At 45.1% G+C, this 19370-nt stretch overlaps 1 protein-coding gene across 12 annotated transcripts in view; it reads right to left on the bottom strand.

Annotated features, from left to right (window-relative positions):
• OBSCN (obscurin, cytoskeletal calmodulin and titin-interacting RhoGEF) overlaps window positions 1–19168 on the bottom strand; it is a 3169051-nt gene extending 3149883 nt beyond the window's left edge. For 11 of the 12 annotated variants that reach the window (XM_069647058.1, XM_069647065.1, XM_069647061.1 and 8 more), the window contains exon 1: window positions 18887–19168. The gene's annotated coding sequence lies outside the window, so the exon portion shown is untranslated. The remainder of the gene's footprint in view (window positions 1–18886) is intronic. The other variant, XM_069647069.1, reaches the window with a different exon arrangement.
• Between the last annotated feature and the right edge of the window lie 202 nt (window positions 19169–19370).

The following is a 19370-nucleotide window of genomic DNA, read 5'->3' as shown; positions in this document are numbered from 1 at the left end:
CTCCCTGCCACCCCCTACTGACGCCTTTGCCCTTTCCCGCCCCTCCACACAAACACTACACCTTTGCATATACCTATCTATACCACCACGCCCACATGACAAAACCCACCACAAAGTATATCACCAGATTGTAATTTGTAGGGATGAAATTATGATACACGCTCATTAGAAATCCAATAATTGCCATGTGTCTACACTGGCAATTTGAACAAAACTGATATATTAATTATAATGGTTCTCTGTTCTCACATTTACTGCATTCATTCAGGCGAGTCTGTACTAACACTTTTGGCAGCATTTTATTAATTGAGCATTTGTATGGCGCCATTACATCAAAAAGTGTTTCCAGGCGCCATTCCAATATGTATGTAGTGCTCTTCAAAAGGAGTGCTCTAATGTTACTGAATCTGTTCTTGTACTTTATGCAGAGCTTCAATGATTCTAATGGGCCTGCACTGGCACGATTCAGTAGCAATCCATTATGTCTAATGAACATGCACTGACACTGCTCAGGTTCACTGCACAAATGAAGGTGTTTGTACTTGCACTTTTTACCATTGTGCGGCTAGTGTAATGGCTATATACTACGTATGGTTCTCAGCAGCACTCCACATCGGCATCATTACGAGTAACCCGTTCCGGAAAAAATGGCAGTAAAACGGCCGGTACTTCCGGCTCCAGCCTTTTTTCCAGACCAAGTTACTCAGAGTCTGCCGGTAGGGGCAGTGAACAACCGCCTGGCCTGACCTGCCGGTAGTTCATGGCCCAACCGGCCGAAAATTCACTCAAGCACCAGTACCGTTAACAACGGTGCAGGTGCTTCAGTGTTCCCATTCCCATGGACTCCATTGGACTGGGACTCCATGGGAATGGGAACTTACCGTTCCACAGCAGCCTGTAAAATATCGGGAAATCGGGTGGCGGAAACGGGCGGAAATGGTAAGTCGAGATTGCCGCTAGGCCGGCAGTATTACCTACCAGCAATCTCGTAATGAAGCCCATATCTGTCTTGGGACTTTTAACAGGAATTCAGTGTACCGGGTCTGTACAAACTTGCAGTAATTATAGGGTTAATACTTGTACTTTTCACCAGAGGTGCGGCAACTGTAAAGGTTCTCTACTATGTATTGCTGCCAGCATCACTCCAATATGTGCAATGTCTGTGCTGACACTTTTTCTTAGGAGGAATTCAGTGTACTGGTCTGGGTGTTTCCTTCTTAGAAGAAATATAATATCGACACTTCTGAACAGGATTCTGAAAATTAGAAAGGGTCTCCTAGCACTTTTCAGCATCCCGCCATGATTTTAATGGATATAAAAAAGGAACTTCTCAACAAGATGCCAGTAATTGGAATGATATGATTCTGGTTCTGCTATCATATGAATGGGTTTTCATTTTCAGTATCTAATGAGATAAAATGGCATACGACTGACAGCTCCATCTACAGAGCGGTAAATTATTCAACAATTCTTCAGCCCGCAACACCACACCAACCCATCCCAAAAACTCTGCAAATCAATCTCCACACACTTCAGTGACATAATTCTGCAGATCCAAGATAATGAATTACAGCCCACAACTCAGCAATGGAACTAGCACCCATAAAAACCTCAATACCAGCACAGGGAGCTTTCCGCCTCTTCCCGGTGCAAGCATTGCTAGGCATGCTCTACACCTGGAGACCAGCAGGATCACCCGGAGATTAATGCTATCCTAAATATTTGCAAGGTCCTAACCCAGCAACCCAGACTTGACCTCCTCTTTTAATCACTCTCGAAATCATCAATGAAGTAGGTGCTGTGTCGTGAGCCTTCAAACCTGCTTACGTTAGGCCTCCAATTAAGGAAACCACAGCTAAGTATAATGCACCAGAAAGTTACCCTCCAATTGTGATGAATTGGATTGTGCCCTGCAGGAGTAGAAGGGTGAATAGGGGCTAAAATGCCCACTCAGCCCTCACACTTCTACAAACCATATAGCCATCACAATAATAAAAGGTGAAACAGGCACAGGTGAGATATACCTCCTTCACCTTTCATGGTAACGTGGGCAGAGGGAAGGCTATGCTCTTAAGAGGCGCTGGAATGTGATCCAGTAGTGACCCAAATAACACAGTGGGCCTCATTCCGAGTAGGGTGCAAAGGGATACCGGGCACCGTTAAGGACATTGGCGCCGGTAATCCCTTTTACGAGGTCCCTTAGCGGGTCCCGCTAACCAGGCGCCCTTAGCGGGAGCCACAAAGGGACCACAGAGCAAATAACGGTAATTGCGGTACCGTTATTAGCTCCCTCCCCATTCCCATTGAGCCCTATGGGGGCTCAATGGGAATGGGGATGGCCTTTTTCAATGGGGACTTACCGGTCCTGCAAAGGTCGGACTACACCGGTAAGTCCCCATTGAACCAGGTCGGAGTAGGTACCGGTATTGGAGGCAGCCATGGTGCTAACAGCACCATGGCTACCTCCAATCTCGGAATGAGGCCCAGTATCACAGTCCAAAATAGGGGGATGTCAACGAAGGATCTATTCAAAATGTATAAACTTTGATCTCACACACCATCTGCGTGGAAACTAAATAGAAAACACTGCACAAAGCCCACCCCTGTGGAAAGAACAGAAAGATGCAACAGATAGAATAACGGAATGTAGCACTCTGAGTATGAATACAGGGGTGATAGGCAAATTATTAACCACAAAAAGAAGATGTCTGTGGATGAAAGAGGTGCAAAAGTGACCTAACCAGGCTCTAGGGCGCAGAATGGACCAAGGGGGCAGTTATTGGTCGATAGTAAATTGTTTAGGGTAACTGGTGGGTCAAAGGCATCAAACCCGATTTCGAGCAGGGATGCAAGTGGATAGAGTTCAGTTCGGATACGTTGGATTGTGTGTGCTCAAGCGGCAAGCAGCGCCGAGCAGGCTTGAATGCAGTAGCTCTGCACTATTCAATGGTAGCTTTCAGTGAAACAGGTTGGAGTGCTCACCAGGGTCTGTTCTAGGTAAGCCGGGTCGAGTCATGGTTGTAACCGCCGGGAAGGGCCGATGACTGATGCTCCAGCGGTTTGAGGCGACGGGTGTCGAAATGATGATCCTGTTGTTCCTGTGTGTGTTTCGGCAAAGCGGTACATTTGAGGGCGAGTCGGGTCAAGCTGTGGCATAGCTCCTGGTTTAAGTTGGCAAGTGATTCTGCAGTGGTCCGAGACGCCGAATAGTCGATTTGAGGCTAGCAGGTGACGACTCAGCAATGGCATAATGCAGCATCGAGCAGGCTCAAAATGCAGGCACTGTAGTTCAATGTTTTGGAGGATTACCAGAAAGTAGCACAGGCGGGATCCCTCGCTATCAATGGTGTTGAGCTCGGCTTTGACCTGTTCGACTGGTTTCGGTGCTGCAGAAAGGGAAGCCTTAGCTGATCTGGTCCTCCAGATGCTGTGAGACCCAGTTCGGGGGTTTTTAAGAGTTCAGGGTCCATTCTCCCAGCTTCAGGAGATTCTGGTGCAGAGTGGCAGCTCCTGGTCCACAGCAAGAGTCACCCCCAAAGTGCCCTTGAGTGGGTAGTGGCAGAGTTCTCCTCTGCCTTGAACTGCCCCTTCTTCACCACAGTGATTGAGTGCTTTTGAAAGTACAACTCTCCCAAAAGTGGTCTGGCGAATCTCAGTTGTTGTTTCAGAGTGAATTCATGAAGTGGTGGGAGACCCCTTCTTATAAAAGTAAAAGTCCGCAGGTGATTGGACTAAAGCTATCCTGCCTTAGTAGTCCAATCCCTGTTCTTGAACGAAGTAGACTTTGCTCTTTTGACATCACACTCAAAGTGCTTTACTCTAGAGGAAGTGGGGGGTTGGGCGTGGTAGGCAGAGAGGCAGAGAGACGCAGAGGCAGAGAGAAACAAAATGATGAATTCTCCTTCTGAACACTGAACAGAGCGCTCTTGACTACCCTAACCCTATGCCCTTCCTTTCTCACTAGGATCAAAGGCCTTTAGAAATGCAGCACCCTGGTGTGAAGTTACTCCATTTAAATGGTTTTGCCCCTTTGATGCCAGGGCCCAGAGCAGCTGCCTTGTGGGCGGCTGTCTCTGACAGAGGGTGTTACCTACCCTCATAAAGAGATCAAAGAAGAGGCATGGCCATTAAGGTTCCTGTCCTGTCATCTGGCCAGAATACGCATCACCTTCCACAGCAGCGTGGACTCTCAGGAGCTGACACATTTGTGATATCAAATTGGATGTGGCTGACATGATCAGAAGCAGTTCCATGCACCATGCTGAAAATCAAGCATAGGTTTATTTTAGAGTTTATCCTGTGACTATCATGGGCTGCTTATGGTCATCGTAGGGGGCATATCTTAAATGCAGCCCCTGTGCTGCAGAGACTTGGCAGTCCCTACAGCTATCAAATGGGCAAATGGGACCTCTGAACCTGCTCTTTGCCACTGATGGCACAGGTGCTGAAAATCAAGATAGTGATGCATCAGGACCCAGATACACCCTATGCTTTAGACATGGAGGTTATGAAAGGGGAATCTGGTAGGCAGCCAGATGACAATTCCACACACTCCACATAGGGGGATGGTCACCTGGCCTGGTCTTCAGAAAATCTCTCAAAAGCTCACAAGGCCACAACAAATAAACTAGCATATCACCTTCCAAAGACCAGACCAATCAGAAACTTGTAATGTACTGAGCATCCCAGACTGGGACCCAAAGATCCACCAGAACCACAAAGATGAACTAGCATGTTCACCTAACTCCCAAATGCCAGACCATTCACACTTTTGCAACATAATATCTCCATGAACTAGGACCCAAACAGCCGCTAGAATATCAACCTCACAATCAATGATAGAATTCAGATGAGACTGTTCGGGTCAACCTCATCAACTTGTGCAAAAGCTCCTGCGTACAATGCGTATACCAAGAATAGCCTTAAAATCAGACTGAGTTGGGTCAATCAGAAATGTTTCTTCTGTTCAGACGTAAGGGACTGACCTCAGCCCTACAACCATCATAACATGGAATTCAGGACAGCAAGAACACCCCATCCCAATGGGTAACATCATAGCAGTAAATCTCCTTTCAGTCTGACCACCAACTGGAAATCTATCGTTTCACCCTGTTCTTAATCTCCAATAAAAGGACTCCTCAAGGTCCCTACAAGGTACCTCTCCCTTTCCCAAATAACCAACTTACCTTTCAATCTACTAGTACCTTTACACTACATACAAAGACCACTACACATTGCAGCTTTATGTCTGTTATCACCACCACCACATTACCCTGCCAGAGTCACTCTGCTCTCACTGAATGGGCCGTAACTTCTTAAACCCCGTCCAATGTCCCATACCCCCAACAGACCAACAGCTCTGCAGGTTTGGAAGCTGGCAGCAAATAGAGCTTGGATTCTCCCCTACCCTGGATAAATCATATGCCCAGGTATGACCGACAGAAAGCACATAGAATTATAGTGACACTCGCGACTCGGTACCTGTGGTCTGCATTCATCAACACCACAGGCTTTGCACATGCCTCTCCCTCTGGGTGTGCAGTCAAAATGTCGAAGAAAAAGGTCGAAAGACATAAATGTCGAAAAAAAAGGTTGGAAAAAAAAGTTGAATTCCCTTTTTTTAATTATATATTTATTTTGGGGTCCGGGAATAAGAAAAATGGGTAAAACAAAAAAAAGGGGGTGGGGGGTTTGGGGGGAAACCCCCCCATTTCGAATAAAAAATGTATTTTTAAAAAAAAATCGACTTTTTTTTTGACATTTTGACTTTCGACCTTTTTGTTTTCGATTTTTTCACTAGGAACCCTCCCTCTGTACCACTAAAGGCCGTCCCTTTGTTACCAGAAGTGCACACCATGAGGCTCCCAAAATGGCAGACGTGCACTATACAAGACCACTTTACATTAGAAAACCTCTGGGCTGCACAATATTCATGTAATAATATGTGTATACTATTGCTTCACATACAAGCCACAACAATTGGTATAGCTGTGGGCTGGAACCTTTCAGAAGCACTAACATAAGTGCTGCACTGACAGTTTGTGACGACACTGGTAATTGAAACAATAAAAAAAAATAACACAAATGAGAGTAAAGCTCAGAAAATGGAGGAAAGAAACATAACCAGAACAAGAGCAAGAATTGTAATGGGTGTATCGTGGCACTTCTGGGAGGGAATTCAAATCATGATGAGGGGTCTCATTGCAGTTTTCAGCAAGACTATAATCTGTGTACTAGGTCAGAGCGTTCCCTTTTCAGGAAGAATGTATTGTTTATTACAGTTATGAACTGGCATTTCCGAGAAGAATTGCAGTAAATATTACACTTCTCAACATTACTGTGATATGTATAAAAAGTCTACACTGTAACACCAGAAATCGACGTAAGTAATTGTAATGGGGTTGTGCGGACATATTACAGCATTGCTGAAATCTCTGCACTGGCAGGGCTCAGCAGGCCTGCAGTGATATCAATGAGTGTGAAAAAATCAGTGCGCACACTGATACAACGTGTGTCCTCTTTTGTATAAGGGGCTTGTGGGAAGAGGACTAGAATACAGGGAACATAGAAAAATCCCAACAAGCTACCTTTCGATGTACACACCGGAGGTGACGGAACTAGATCTCAATCCACATATACTTGAATATAAAGAGATGGAAGGCTCAGGTTAACAAGTAACATCATTTATGATGTGAGAGAGGAAAAAAACAGAGACTAGAGAACCAATGGGAGAGTGTGTGAGAAATTAGTGGAGAAAATATTGTCTGAGTTTAGTTAAGTCCTGACATTAAAAGAGAATAGGATTGTTGTGAGACGAAAGAAGACGAGCACAGGAAGTTAGAAAGACGTGGCAATGAAAGACTGACAACACTGAGGGAGGCAAGGAAGGTTTAAAAACTTAGAGAGTGGGTAAAGCATATGCCCTCTTGGAAAGAAAAATTAAATCATAAAAAGGGTGATCAAAACAGACCCTCGAAGACACAAAAAAGAAGGGGAGACCTGCTTCCTAGACAGAGAAAACAGCAAGGTCATAAGGGAATAGGTTGGTCTAAGGGAAAGAGTACATGCAGGTGGAGGAACGAGAAGGCAAGACTAAGACAGGAGTAGAGAGGGCCGGACAAGGACCATGGGCAAACCAAGAGAGAAGCATGGAGAGAAAGGAACACGCTACTTTACCAAAACCCACTAGGACACACTATGTCCTCACAGAAGCACCAACCTGGGGTCCCTCCTAGTGGGAAGTTGTGGCCGGTGTGCAAGTGCCCTACAGAAACCACCTAGGAGGCAGCATGCTGGAGGACCACAAAAACACCTGGCTGCCTGAGGGTGGTGGGACAAAGGATGGAGAAAGTCTCCAATCCCAGCCAAGGGTTGGAGGATGCTATAGCCCGACCCTGGGAGCATCGACGACATTCTCCTGGATAAGTAAACAATTCTATTTGTATTTTCAACTTTTGATTGAGACTTAAAAGAACAAACCCTTTCCTGATGCACCAATCACCAGACACGGGTCCTAGATCTATTCCAGAGCCATAACACAGATCAATAGTGCACCCAAATGTTCCGTCCTGCCACACTTCGCCACTCACCATGATTTCAGGTTACTGATGACTTCCTAGGCATGGCAGACAAAATCAGGCCATGATACCAATGGCCATGCTCACACCAAACATTTCATTCTGCCAAAAAATTCAGAATGTAAGTTTCTTAAGTGTTGTGGCACTCATCTATGAAAATAGGGAGTCATATGACTCCCTGCAACCTTATCACGCCCAACTGCATTCTATTCCTTTAACAATACTCTCAGTGGCCAAGAGAACGGCATCCAAAGCTCAGAGCATGGTTCACTGCACCTTCCACAATGTAGGCCCCTAGACTTACTGCCTCCAGATTTCAAATTAAGAAAAAGGGAGTGTCTGTTTTCTCAGTACAAGGATCGGAACGATGGAATTAACTATCCCTATGTTTAAGGGTGGTTAACAACCACCTTACATTCAGAAAGCTTGTAAAATAATCTGTTTTCTACTTATATCATGCACAATGACTTTTTTAGACTTGGGCAGCTCCCTGAGCTTTTCCTCGACACTGCATACTGGATGAGCACTTCCAAAAACAAGCCTCGGCCATAGAGACAAAATTCCAGCTCCTCATCGTTAACTCAGCTAGTGTTTTCAGCACCAGGCCACACAACCCATACAATAACATCTTGCGTACAACCCTCCCCACACCAAACCCATGGCTCACAAGAACGTACCAAGAACTATGTTTCTATATTCACCATCACAATGAGCCATTCTAAACCTGTCACTGTATCTCTGCCGGTCCGCTATTACTGATACCAACACAGTTTCTCATCGCAGACATGTTCTCACAACATAAATTAGGTCCTCCATATAACCCAAACCTAGTTCAGGCCATGCCACCTTAACCTGACATCATAGCATATCCACTCAGCATACCGTAGGACAGGCATCTGCAGACTTTGAGCCTGATTCATAGAATTAACTGTGCAGTAAATAGGGACTTTTCGCGCAAAACCGCAGGCGAAATCCCATTTGTTGATTCTTGGAATCGACTGCGTGGGGCTTTTTTGTACTTTGCGGGAACTTCGTGCAGGCTCGGCATGTCTCTGCCTGCAGTCGATCGACCGGCGCGAGTCACCAGATTGCATGTTGGAGTTAGGGGTGCGTGCACGCAGACGGGGTTCGGAACTAACATAGGGGTGCGTGTACGCAGTGTAGCGGGGTGCATGAATGGTTTACGGGGGTTCGCACGCAGATTTTCTAGAGTTTTACCAGAGCTACAGAAATTTGTATGCATGTTGTCAGGGTGCCGTTTATAGTTACGGGGAGCCCGCGCAGTGTCCCTGAGGTGCAGACCTGGTTGCTGGGGACCCCACGCACTGTTTCAAGGGTGCATGTGTTTGCGCCTGAGGAGCATGCAAAGCTAGCTGTATCTGGCTCTTTTTGCTTTGCGCAGGGGCGTGTCGGGGGCGTTTCGGCGGCGACTTGCATATACAGTCACTTTGCACGAACAATTCCATGAACACGCAGAGCACGCAGGAAAATATCTGCATGGAGGCTTGAGCATAGGCGTTCTCAGCATGTGACCTATGTGGGATCTCAGCGCACTTTTCCATGAATCCGTCCTTTGGCTCTTCAGGTATCTTGGATTTGGAACACTCATGATCCCTCACAATTTACTGTGCTGGCAATATCTAATGTGGATTGTAGTGCAAAACATCTGGAGAGGCAAGGGTTGCAGACCCCTGCCATAGGACGACTCCTACTCTGCCCCACTACACATTCCTTGGCCCTTGCAACCTGCATAACAACATGGGAAAGGAACAGGCAATACAAGAAGAAATAAATGTCATAGACACGGATTACAGAAAGTATGTAACAGGGCAAAACACAGGGCAAACCCCATTACTACCCCACGACAATGCACCATACCTTTTTGCTCAAGGGATGGCAAAGGGGCTGGATCTGCTAAGATGTGCAATGCCTCCTCCCTCCCCATCAAGGCACATTGTTTGGGGTGGAGGGAGGGTGCAGTACCAATTGCTAAATAATGGCAAGCGCCTGCCATTTTGGTCTTACTCATGAACAGGGAGGCTTCAGGTTCAACAGTAATCGAAATGTGAAAAGGGGGATTTATAGTTTCTCCTTTGGTGTAGATTCAAGAAATTAAACGTAGAATAAAATTATGAATGTAAAAACACAATCGCTTGAGATGAGGCTGTATTGTGCAGTGTTGGTTACTGATCCAAATTAGGATGAGAAGACAACATATCTTCAAAGAGTTTTTTGAGGGACAGGCATAAGTTACAAACAGGACCAGAAGTCGGCACATTGATATTGATTAAGGATCGGAGTGCAGTTTGTATAAAACATTTGCTTTTCTAGCCGAGAGTGGAAGGTTTGCCAGTGTGGAGGTCTGACTTGGCTTCCTCGAAAACCATACAAATAGAGTAAAGGTGGTTAAAGGTAGTGTGTTCGGGGAGAACATGGGGTTTTGTGTGCATTAGCACCCTTTAGAAGCCAGGCTGCTTGTCAGGTTTCTCAGAGGGTGGCGGGTGGGCATTGCCTAACAGTAGTTGCCTGCATCCCAAGTAGCTGAGTGGCTGCTCAACTTCTCACCAACACCTCTCTTCCTTCCATATAACACCCCATCCCTTCCTGACTACACAACAGCATTTCCTGTGGCTGCCCGTATCTACCCTAATCCCCACACTCACTTAACCTGTCTACGCCATTGCCATTATCCCGATATGCTTACGACTGCCAATGAAATGCAGGGTGGGCTCCATGGTCCATGCTGACCACTCGGCCACCATATCAATGGGCGCTATCTTTTTGTTGCATGCTTGAAGCTGCCTATTTGTTTTGGAAAATAACAGCTCTTGGCATCCTGGATGACAGGTTGGATTGCCAATAGCCTTAAAGCAGGCCATGCCAGGTGACAATGGCCCGCTGCCCTCATTAAAGGTCCGAAAAAGGAATAAGCTCTTAGCACACGAGTCGCAGAGATCCAGCTGTAATCACACTTTTACAAACTGGAATTAGGAAATTTCCCAAAGGCATAAGGGTTTGTGTGGTTAATTGGTAGTTGGTACTTATATGCAAGATTATCTTTATCATAAGCTTTAGTGAGTTATCTAATGGTGTAGTTTGTTTCTTCCCTGGCATCTGAGAACATGTTTAGATGATGGATCGATATAAGGGTGATTAGCACACTTGAGGGAGGGACATTGATGCTAATCTAACCACGAGGTGGGTAAAGTTTCTGCTATCCCATATAGATAGAGTACGACCAATTTGATGCCTTTATATTTATATGTATCGCAGGGTAAGTCTGGGGTAAACTGGTTTTGCTAAATTGACCATTTCCGGTCAAACACCTCAGAGATGTAGAGAGGGTAGGGCCTGAGCAGGCAAGGCCCACCCAAAATCTGCAAATGCAGACTCACCAAATCTGTGTGGGCATTTACAGATGTTAATGTCACTGAGTTGGGCCCACTACATTAGCTTCAGCCCCCACTTGTTAAACAATCCTTGCTACGCCTCTGAAAGGCCTGCTTGTCAGGCTCCCCTCTCGATTGATCAGTGTATACTGTTGTCCTTCCCATGTGGGTTTTCTGTCTGAAATATGGTTGGTGGGTCATGGGCATTGGGGCTAAGTGGAAGCTCGTAGTGGGAGCGTAGTGTGGGGACATTTTCTGCAGGTTACCTGGTTTGAGAAAGGTTCTGACCTTGATTCTAGACTCCAGGGGTAGGGAGGCAGTGGAGTCCTATTCAGCTGGGTTTCATGCAGGCTCGCATTAAGACACATATTGGCCTGTCAAGCTTTGCATATTTTCTAGGCCGCTTATTCTTTTTTGGGAGATTCCAATGAAGAATATGTTGCATTAATCCAGATGTGCTATGGCCGCCCTGGCTTCAGCCTGACAGGTGCTTTGGGAGAACAGTAGGATGTTTTAGAGCACAGAGATTTGAAATACATGCCATTGACCTCTTCCTTCATATGGGGTGATAAAGCAAGGTCCAGGCCAAGAATGATTCCCATCCCCCTTGCTTTCTGTTTCGCACCCATGGCGTTTCACAGGGTTTTGGGCTAATTTAACATTATAGTCTCAGCTTTGGTGTCACCAATGATGAGGATTTTAGTTATGCCAGCAGTCAAATATGGATGCCGTCCAAATATTGTGTTAGGCTATCTTGGCCTTCTGATTCATTGTCTGGCCCACCTAGATCTCATCAGCATAACCTGCAAGTGAAGCTACTTTGGTTTGACTGCATGGGATGGTTGGTACAAGCAGATTTTGCACCTCAAAGTTTAGAGGGCAAAACCCTGAAATATTGATGCTTGAGACCTTGTACACCGAGGATTTGGCTGACCTTATTCCCATTGATTAGGTGTTATTTGGAGAAATAGATCACAATGTTGACTGTCTCTAGAAATACACATCAATTCCTTTAAACTTTTAACCGTAATGTGGCTGTTCAGGCGGTTGCAGGCTGCCAATAGGTCAAGGTGTACGAAGAGGCCTGCCATGATCTTTGCCAATGTGTTTTTGTTCCACATAGTCTGTACCCGTGATGCAATAGTGAAATAAACTGGTATAAAGTAGTGCAGGAATGTTCTGCTCACTTTGAGATAGGCTTACTATTATCCAGCATTGGATCAACTGAGCGCCTTTTCAAGATGGCGTGATAACTGTACACACCAGTCCCTAGAATGTAATGCTTTCAAGATGGGCAGGTCTGTTAGGTTAGTGGTGATGAATGTGAGTGTTGGAAATAACTCCTTCATTCAGGATGCTGGGAAGGGTGCACACAAAAGCTTGAATGTTTTGATCTACTGGGCATCTCTTGTTATCTCTTTCTCATTTCAAGGTTGTAGGATTGATAGTTTTTTCTGTGGTACCGGCGGGTAAGAGGTAAGGGCATGAGTTGGCATTTCAGATGTATTTGTTAAAAGAATGAAAACAAGTCTTCGAAGGCTTGTTGAATCAAACATGGAGAGTGTCTTTGTTGCTGTATATGCCTTGGTTCTCTTTACAGAACAATGTTTATGTGAGAGAAACTTCAGTTAAATGCGAAGGGAATGGACTTCCTGTGAAAAGTGTTAAAGTGTGGATTGCTCTTATGTTGGAACTGTAGGAAGTGCCAGCATTTCAGCTGAACCAAACATCTCGTCCCTTTTCGATCGCCTGGAATCTGAATGATGCCTAATTTGAGAGGCTGTAAGTAAACAAAGGCACGAAATATCTGGTTTGATAGTCGTGCAAAACCTTTCTCTTCCAACAAAGTGAAAGGCTGACTTGTTCAAGTGACATTTAAAGGTAACAACGCCATGTTTCATGCTAAAGGAACATACACTCAGCAATTATCTGTACATCTTAAAGCAAAGATGTGAACTGTATTCTCATTGAAACATGCCTGAGTGACAAGGTAGCTGGCTCGGGAACAGGGTAGCTACTTCGTAGAAACGTTATGCAGATAAATGTGTGCAGATAGCATAGCTGGCTGCATGATGTTTAGATAAAGCAGCTACACGGAACCTGTGGACCCCAGAGAAACAGAGAAGCCACAACAAGTGTCCTGCTAGAGCAAGGATCCAATCCGAGCTGCTTACCGCCACGCACGGTCCAAAATGTTATGACTTTCAAGTGGGAATTCCTGCTGGACTATCACAAACCAGTTATAGGTCAAAGTATCGAATCAAAAGGACCGAAAACAAAAGGTTCGAAAAAAATTTTTTTTTTTACATTTTTTTTTTGGGGGGTCCCCCCAACCCCTGCTTTTGTGGTAAAAACCACATTTTTTACTTAAACGAAAACCCCAAAAATATATATATAATTAAAAAAATGTTTTCAAACCTTTTGTTTTCGATCCTATTGACTCTCACCTTTTGCATTAGATCCTTTTGTATTCGATCCTTTAACCGGACACCACACAAACCTTCCCACCAACTTCTAGTTAAAAGTTGAACCTATCAAGATTAATTGCTAACATACTGACCCTTGGTCAGACCTGCTTTTTTGATGAAAAAGAGGCTACCTATGCATTGTATCGCTAAGTCTGTGAACCAATTGTTGATTTTTAATGATTATTTAATATACAAACATGCCCTTTTCCATTCAGAAAAACCGTACAAACAATTTAACAATCTTTTCTTATAATACTTAATTGAAATTTACAGAAAAATAATATGAATTCGAGGAATTCTTCATTAAGCATAAAAATAATTGAAACCAGACTCTCTCGCCCTTCTTCACATGTAGTAGAATGCTTAACAAGTAGAGGAGCCAGCAACGATTCGTTTGCAAATTTAAAAATGTAAACTCTAGGGAGTGAAGTAACATGCGATTTACAGTGAAGTCCCTACGGTCGCTTACACAACATATGGCACCAGATGTGGACTGGGACCCAAATGAGGCCCTGGAAATTATTTTCAGAGTGGCCCCATATTACACATTTCCAACAAGCCAAACCCTTTCCCTTTGGAAAAATGTGGAAATACCCAGGGACGACATTTCACCAAAATGCCAGGGGTTGCAGAAGTGACATCACATGACCCTTGACCTCTGGTGACATCACAGGAAGTGGTGTAATTTGACCCCACCCCCAAGTGACATCACGTGAAGTGATAGCACACGACATTTCACCCCGTTACAAAACAGGCAGTGGCTTTACATAGCATTGTTCCTTAGTAGACTAAGGAAAATATGGTTACCATATCACTGTAATATGATATACATTTCATCACCATATGCAGCATTAATGTCAGTGTGTACAGACCCATATTACCAAGATCTTTTACTTATGTGACAACCAAATGGGATGGCACCATGTTCACCTGCCCAATGGACCTTGACAAATACCTTTTGGCTACTGGTCGAAACCAGTTTCAAAAATATTTTAAGAAATGTGGGAGGCTGGGGGGTTTGGCCAGGGGTAGCAAGGGAGACAGATGGGGTTGTAGCTGTGACGACTAGCGACCCACAAATGATGTTCCTGAAAATACCACACAAAAGAGGCCCAGGCTGCAGAGGCCTACCAGGAAATCTCCAGAGTTCCCTATACGCCAGTCCACCCCTGGATGGCAATTCCTAAAATGTCTCAAGATCCCCACCCATGCTCAAAAGGTCCATTACCCACAGTTCTGAATTCCCGAGTAGTTTTGAAAGATACGCTGTGCCTCATTCTCCTGAAAACATTGCAGTTAAGCTGCACAGGCCGGTATGGCTTTCTTTTCCAAACACATCAAACCCTTGCTTATCTTAGTTCCGGTTGGCAAATGGAGCCATTTCTCCCTCCTCTCTTTAGCCCCCCTACTTGAAAATGTGACGAGGATGCCCCTAATATCCCCACTCCTGGAGACATGCAAAGTCGCAGGGCTTGGTCTAAACTGGGAATGTCTGTTGCACCCAATTGTCCCAATGTCATTGCCTTGATGGGCCTGCAAACGAGGCAATATATCTACAAACTAATTCTGCCAAAACTACTTAAAAGAATGTCTAGTAAGCACCAAAGGTAACATCTTTTAGTTCCTAACTAACCAATGTTTCGGTCAAGCACTTTTATGAACTGTTTAAGTCCAGAAAATGCCCTCACAAACATAAAAAATAAAGACATGGTGGTCAAAGGACCCCCGCCCCCCTGTTTTTACTCATTATAAAGTATGACTTCTAGTGTGAAGCATCAGAAGTATTCTAAATAAATGCTGCGAGACATTGTGTTACCCTGAAAGTCTCCCTTCCAAGTGAGACTCTCTCCTTCTGCTACTTTTTGTAAAAATTCTTACGGTATTTGTGGAGAGTGGACCTAGCTTCAAGAAGCAGCAGAGCGCTTTACAGAGGCATACAACAGTACAGACACATAACAGAGCAGTTTCATAGGTAACAACAGAACAGATATACTTCGCGGGCTGGGATATAGAGGGGCACAGTGGAGGGGTACGGCAGTACTGGGTGGCAGGGAGGAGAGGGACGGGCAACGTCTATTGAGTCAGTCAGCCATCAGTATGCTCGTTGATAAAGGGAGAGAGAAAAAATGCCAGTGGCGGAATATGAACTTTATTATTTGTTAGACTGAAAGCAGTGACAGCTGCCCCTCTTTTCGGAAAGGAGGGGTGTGTACATTGTCAGCTGTGTAACCAGAAGGCCTTTTTTCAAATCCGGCCCCCACTCCATTCGAGTCCTCTGCGCTCCTTCATGTCTCCCTGTGCCTCTGATCACGTTCCCAGACCATGGGCGTAATTTTAAGGGGGGACAGGGGTTTGTCCCCCCCAACTTTCATGGCACACCATTTTGTCCCCATTCATTTGGCTGGGGCACCTTTTCTTCAGATGTCATGTCCCCCCCAACATTTTCAGCAAAGTTACTCCACTGTCCCAGACTTAAACCTAGCGTGCAGAGGGAGCGGCTAAAAGGCCATTGCTATCTATGCATGAATCCCATTCGCTATTTCCAATCTCATTTGCTCCTACTGTGACGCAATGGCAGGTGATTATGGACTTCATAATCACCTGCTCTGAGGTCACAGCAGAAGGAAGAAGCATGTTCTCTTCCCGAGGGTGAGCAGAATAAGCTTGGAGTCCTGGCCGAATCAAATCCGGGGGGAATCACCCTTGTGCATCTCCTCTTCCCCGCCTGCAATGCTGGTCGGCACATGGGCACAGCACAGGTGATAGGAAAGGGGTGGGCATACACAACATCAAATTGCGGATGCAAAGCTTTCAGCTTCCACCTCGCGTGCCAAGTGACATCATAGACAACACGTTTCACTTTTGTTATCCATAAGGGTCCAGATTATCTAAACCAGGGGCCTGCAACCTGTGGCTCTCCAGATGTTTTGGACTACAATTCCCATGATACCTCTCCATTGGCTATGCCGACTAAGGCTAATGGGAGTTGTAGTCCTAAACATCTGGAGAGGCAAAGGTTGCAGAACCTTGATCTAAACTTTGCCCATCTATAACAAATCTGGATCAAATTAATGTAATACCAATGTTGCTGCATCTGTAATACGGAATAGAGCAAAGTGGTTTAGTGCCAATCCGTATTATCTAAAAAAAAGTTTGCACTGCGGCAAAACATTGCAGAAAAGTGTTTTTTGCTGTGTAACACCGCAAGGAATGTAGCAAGCATTGATTTATGTTATGCAGAAAATATAGTCGAACAAGAGTCTGATTTGTTTTCCCAAGTGCAAATGTTTTTAGAGAATACCGATTGCGGCAAAAACTGTTATCTCCACCCAGTCCCTACTATACAGGCAGTAAAATTGGTGCTAACATTAATTTGCTTCATCTTTGCACAAGGACAATACTTTTTATAATCTGGCCACAAATGCCATTTGGAACCCTTGATAGAATATATGCCCATAGCTGATAGGTGCCCATCCAGCATTCTAAATTCGGAGGCTTGTTGTTTGTAAATTTCTTTATTGGCATTTTGTCATAGAAACATGAGCATACTGGCATTTATTCTTAGGAAATAAAGGAAGAGATTGAAGAGAAAAAAGAGAGAAAAGTACTTCTGAATTTGGAGGCTTGTTGAATGACATTTATGCCATACCTTCAACCTCCAATAGGAAAATCAAATGTCACAAAGGGCCTTCTTATAGAGCCTTATAGACCGAGGGAGGGGTTGGGGTCATTATTGTGGGGTAATGATCTGCAAACCAAGTTATTGCCAGAGGCGAAGCCGAGGGTCAAAGGTTAGGAAGGGTCATTATCCCAAGCAATAATGACCCCCTGGTGAGGTCTATAAGTCTATTAGCACATGGTGGTACTAGCAAATCATGTTTTGGAGGTGAAGTAAAAAAACGTTAGTTTAATAATGAAAAATTAAATTGCCAAGCTCAGTAAATTAAATGTGTTTTTATTGTGTAGTATTGAAACAAGATTTTTTTTATAAGTTAGGCATATCAATTGCAAAATAGGTTAACCTGGAGAGGTTTTAATGAGCATGCATTGGGGAGTTGTGTAAAAGTAAACGTTTTTACTTTAAGAAAGAGAAAGCATTTTACCATGTTTTAGCGTTCTCTTTGGTTTGCTAATCAGGATTTTGCAGTGAAAAAAAAACAGGTCGTTCCTGGAGGAGAAGTGTCTTGTTGAATAACAATTTGCCTGGAAATTGAATATTCAGACTTCAAAAGCCGACAGATAAACAATAATGCAGAGTGCAGTCAATACCTTTAGGTATTGACTGCACTCTGAATATTCTGATTGGCTGAGAGGAGGTCAATATACAACTATCTTCATGTTCTAATAAGTATTAAACCACTGTGCGGTTTGTCCTCGAAAAGATTTCACCAGGGCTGGACTTGGTCTGTCCTTTGAATTCCTAACAGGGCATGCATGACAGGTTCGCACAGACCTCACATTTAAGTTACAGTTTACAGTCAATCTTATTTCAGTCGGTTATAACAAGTGCTCCTCTTGGTACGTCAAAAGCTCTAGCGAGGAAGCTGTTTTTTTGGGTAACACATTCTGCACTTCCAGATAACAGACAAGCACAGGGATTTGCTAAGTTTCAGATCTGTATAATCCACTTCTTTTCTGGGTGTCTCATGTCACTGTCACGCTCCCTCCCCCCTCCGCTCCAGTAAGCCCTGGAGCCCAGAAATAGCCCTCAGCTGTCCGGCTCAGTACCCCGGCATGGCCATGTGCAGCAATGCCATCTCTGAAGGACTAATGTCCCGCGGGCTTCTTGGCACACACAGACACGAGGAGGGAGGGGGGGGGGCAAGGAAAGCTGGGGAAACTGCGAGAAAAAAGGATATACCCGTGTCATGTTTGATACAGAACACACAAACACACGAACACCGATCAAACGCAGGCACCAGCCAAATAAACGGCAAAGGATACAGAAAGCACTCTCCGTGCAGCTTGGTGACTGAACATTGCTCTGGTTTCTGAAGGACAGCGCCGCATTTTCCGCCCCCACCAAGATACGAGCAAAGCGACGACAGATAAGGCTGCCAGGCCCACCGAGACTGTGTGGCCTCTGAGAATTGCACAGCCCTAAGATGCGCCGTCTTCGGCTGTTCACAACGCAACCCTTGCTGCGTCACATCTCACGTTCCAAGTCAGACGCGTCCAATGCTGGGTCAAATGTGCACCAAACTAGTATTTTATAAAGGGTCGTAAATATACACACTTGTCTGAAAGCTGCCGTTCCCAAATTACCAAGGCAAGGAGGGACAGACCTTCCCGCAGGTCAAAATTAGGGTTACACGGAGTTCTGGCATTGGAGAATACACATACACGCTGTCGACGAAGGAACTCGTTATTCACTATTTCACTATTGGCCGTTCCAAAGTCTATATTACATTACAATGCATTTTATTTTAGAACGTATGTCGGTGCCACTTACCGGTGTACTGTCAGAGGATACTCCAGAAAAATCTTTCCGGTGCAATTAAAATATTTCCAAACGCGCTTTTCATTCAGGAGAGAGGACACGTTTCCAAATCCTTGATTAGATATCCTAAAAATTTAAAAGTGACCGAAACGAGGGGGCGCGTACACTGAGCGGGGATCCCCCCACCCCCTCCAGAGGGGAGCTCGGTGCTTGGGGTCCTGCTGTAGGAGACCCCCCAGTCCCCTGCGGTAGGTGAGAGTTGGGTCGGTGTCTCCACTCTGTCCCTGGCCCCCTCCTCTCCTTCTGCAGTCAGATGGATGTGCTTCTGCTGCTGCTGACGTGCTCGGGCCCTCCCCAACTCCAAAATAACCCGGGTGTCACTTACGGAGGATTGTATTTCATCTGAGAGAGCCACACAGAGGGACTAGGGCGCGTGTTTCCGGGCAGTGTAGGTGCAAGAATGGTAACTTAGCTTTAGGTTCGGGCACAGACACTG

The sequence above is a fragment of the Ambystoma mexicanum genome, chromosome 2q (genome assembly GCF_040938575.1).
Source record: "Ambystoma mexicanum isolate Mex_15411 chromosome 2q, UKY_AmexF1_1, whole genome shotgun sequence".
Lineage (NCBI taxonomy): Eukaryota > Metazoa > Chordata > Amphibia > Caudata > Ambystomatidae > Ambystoma > Ambystoma mexicanum.
This window is presented reverse-complemented; position numbering and strand designations above follow the sequence as displayed.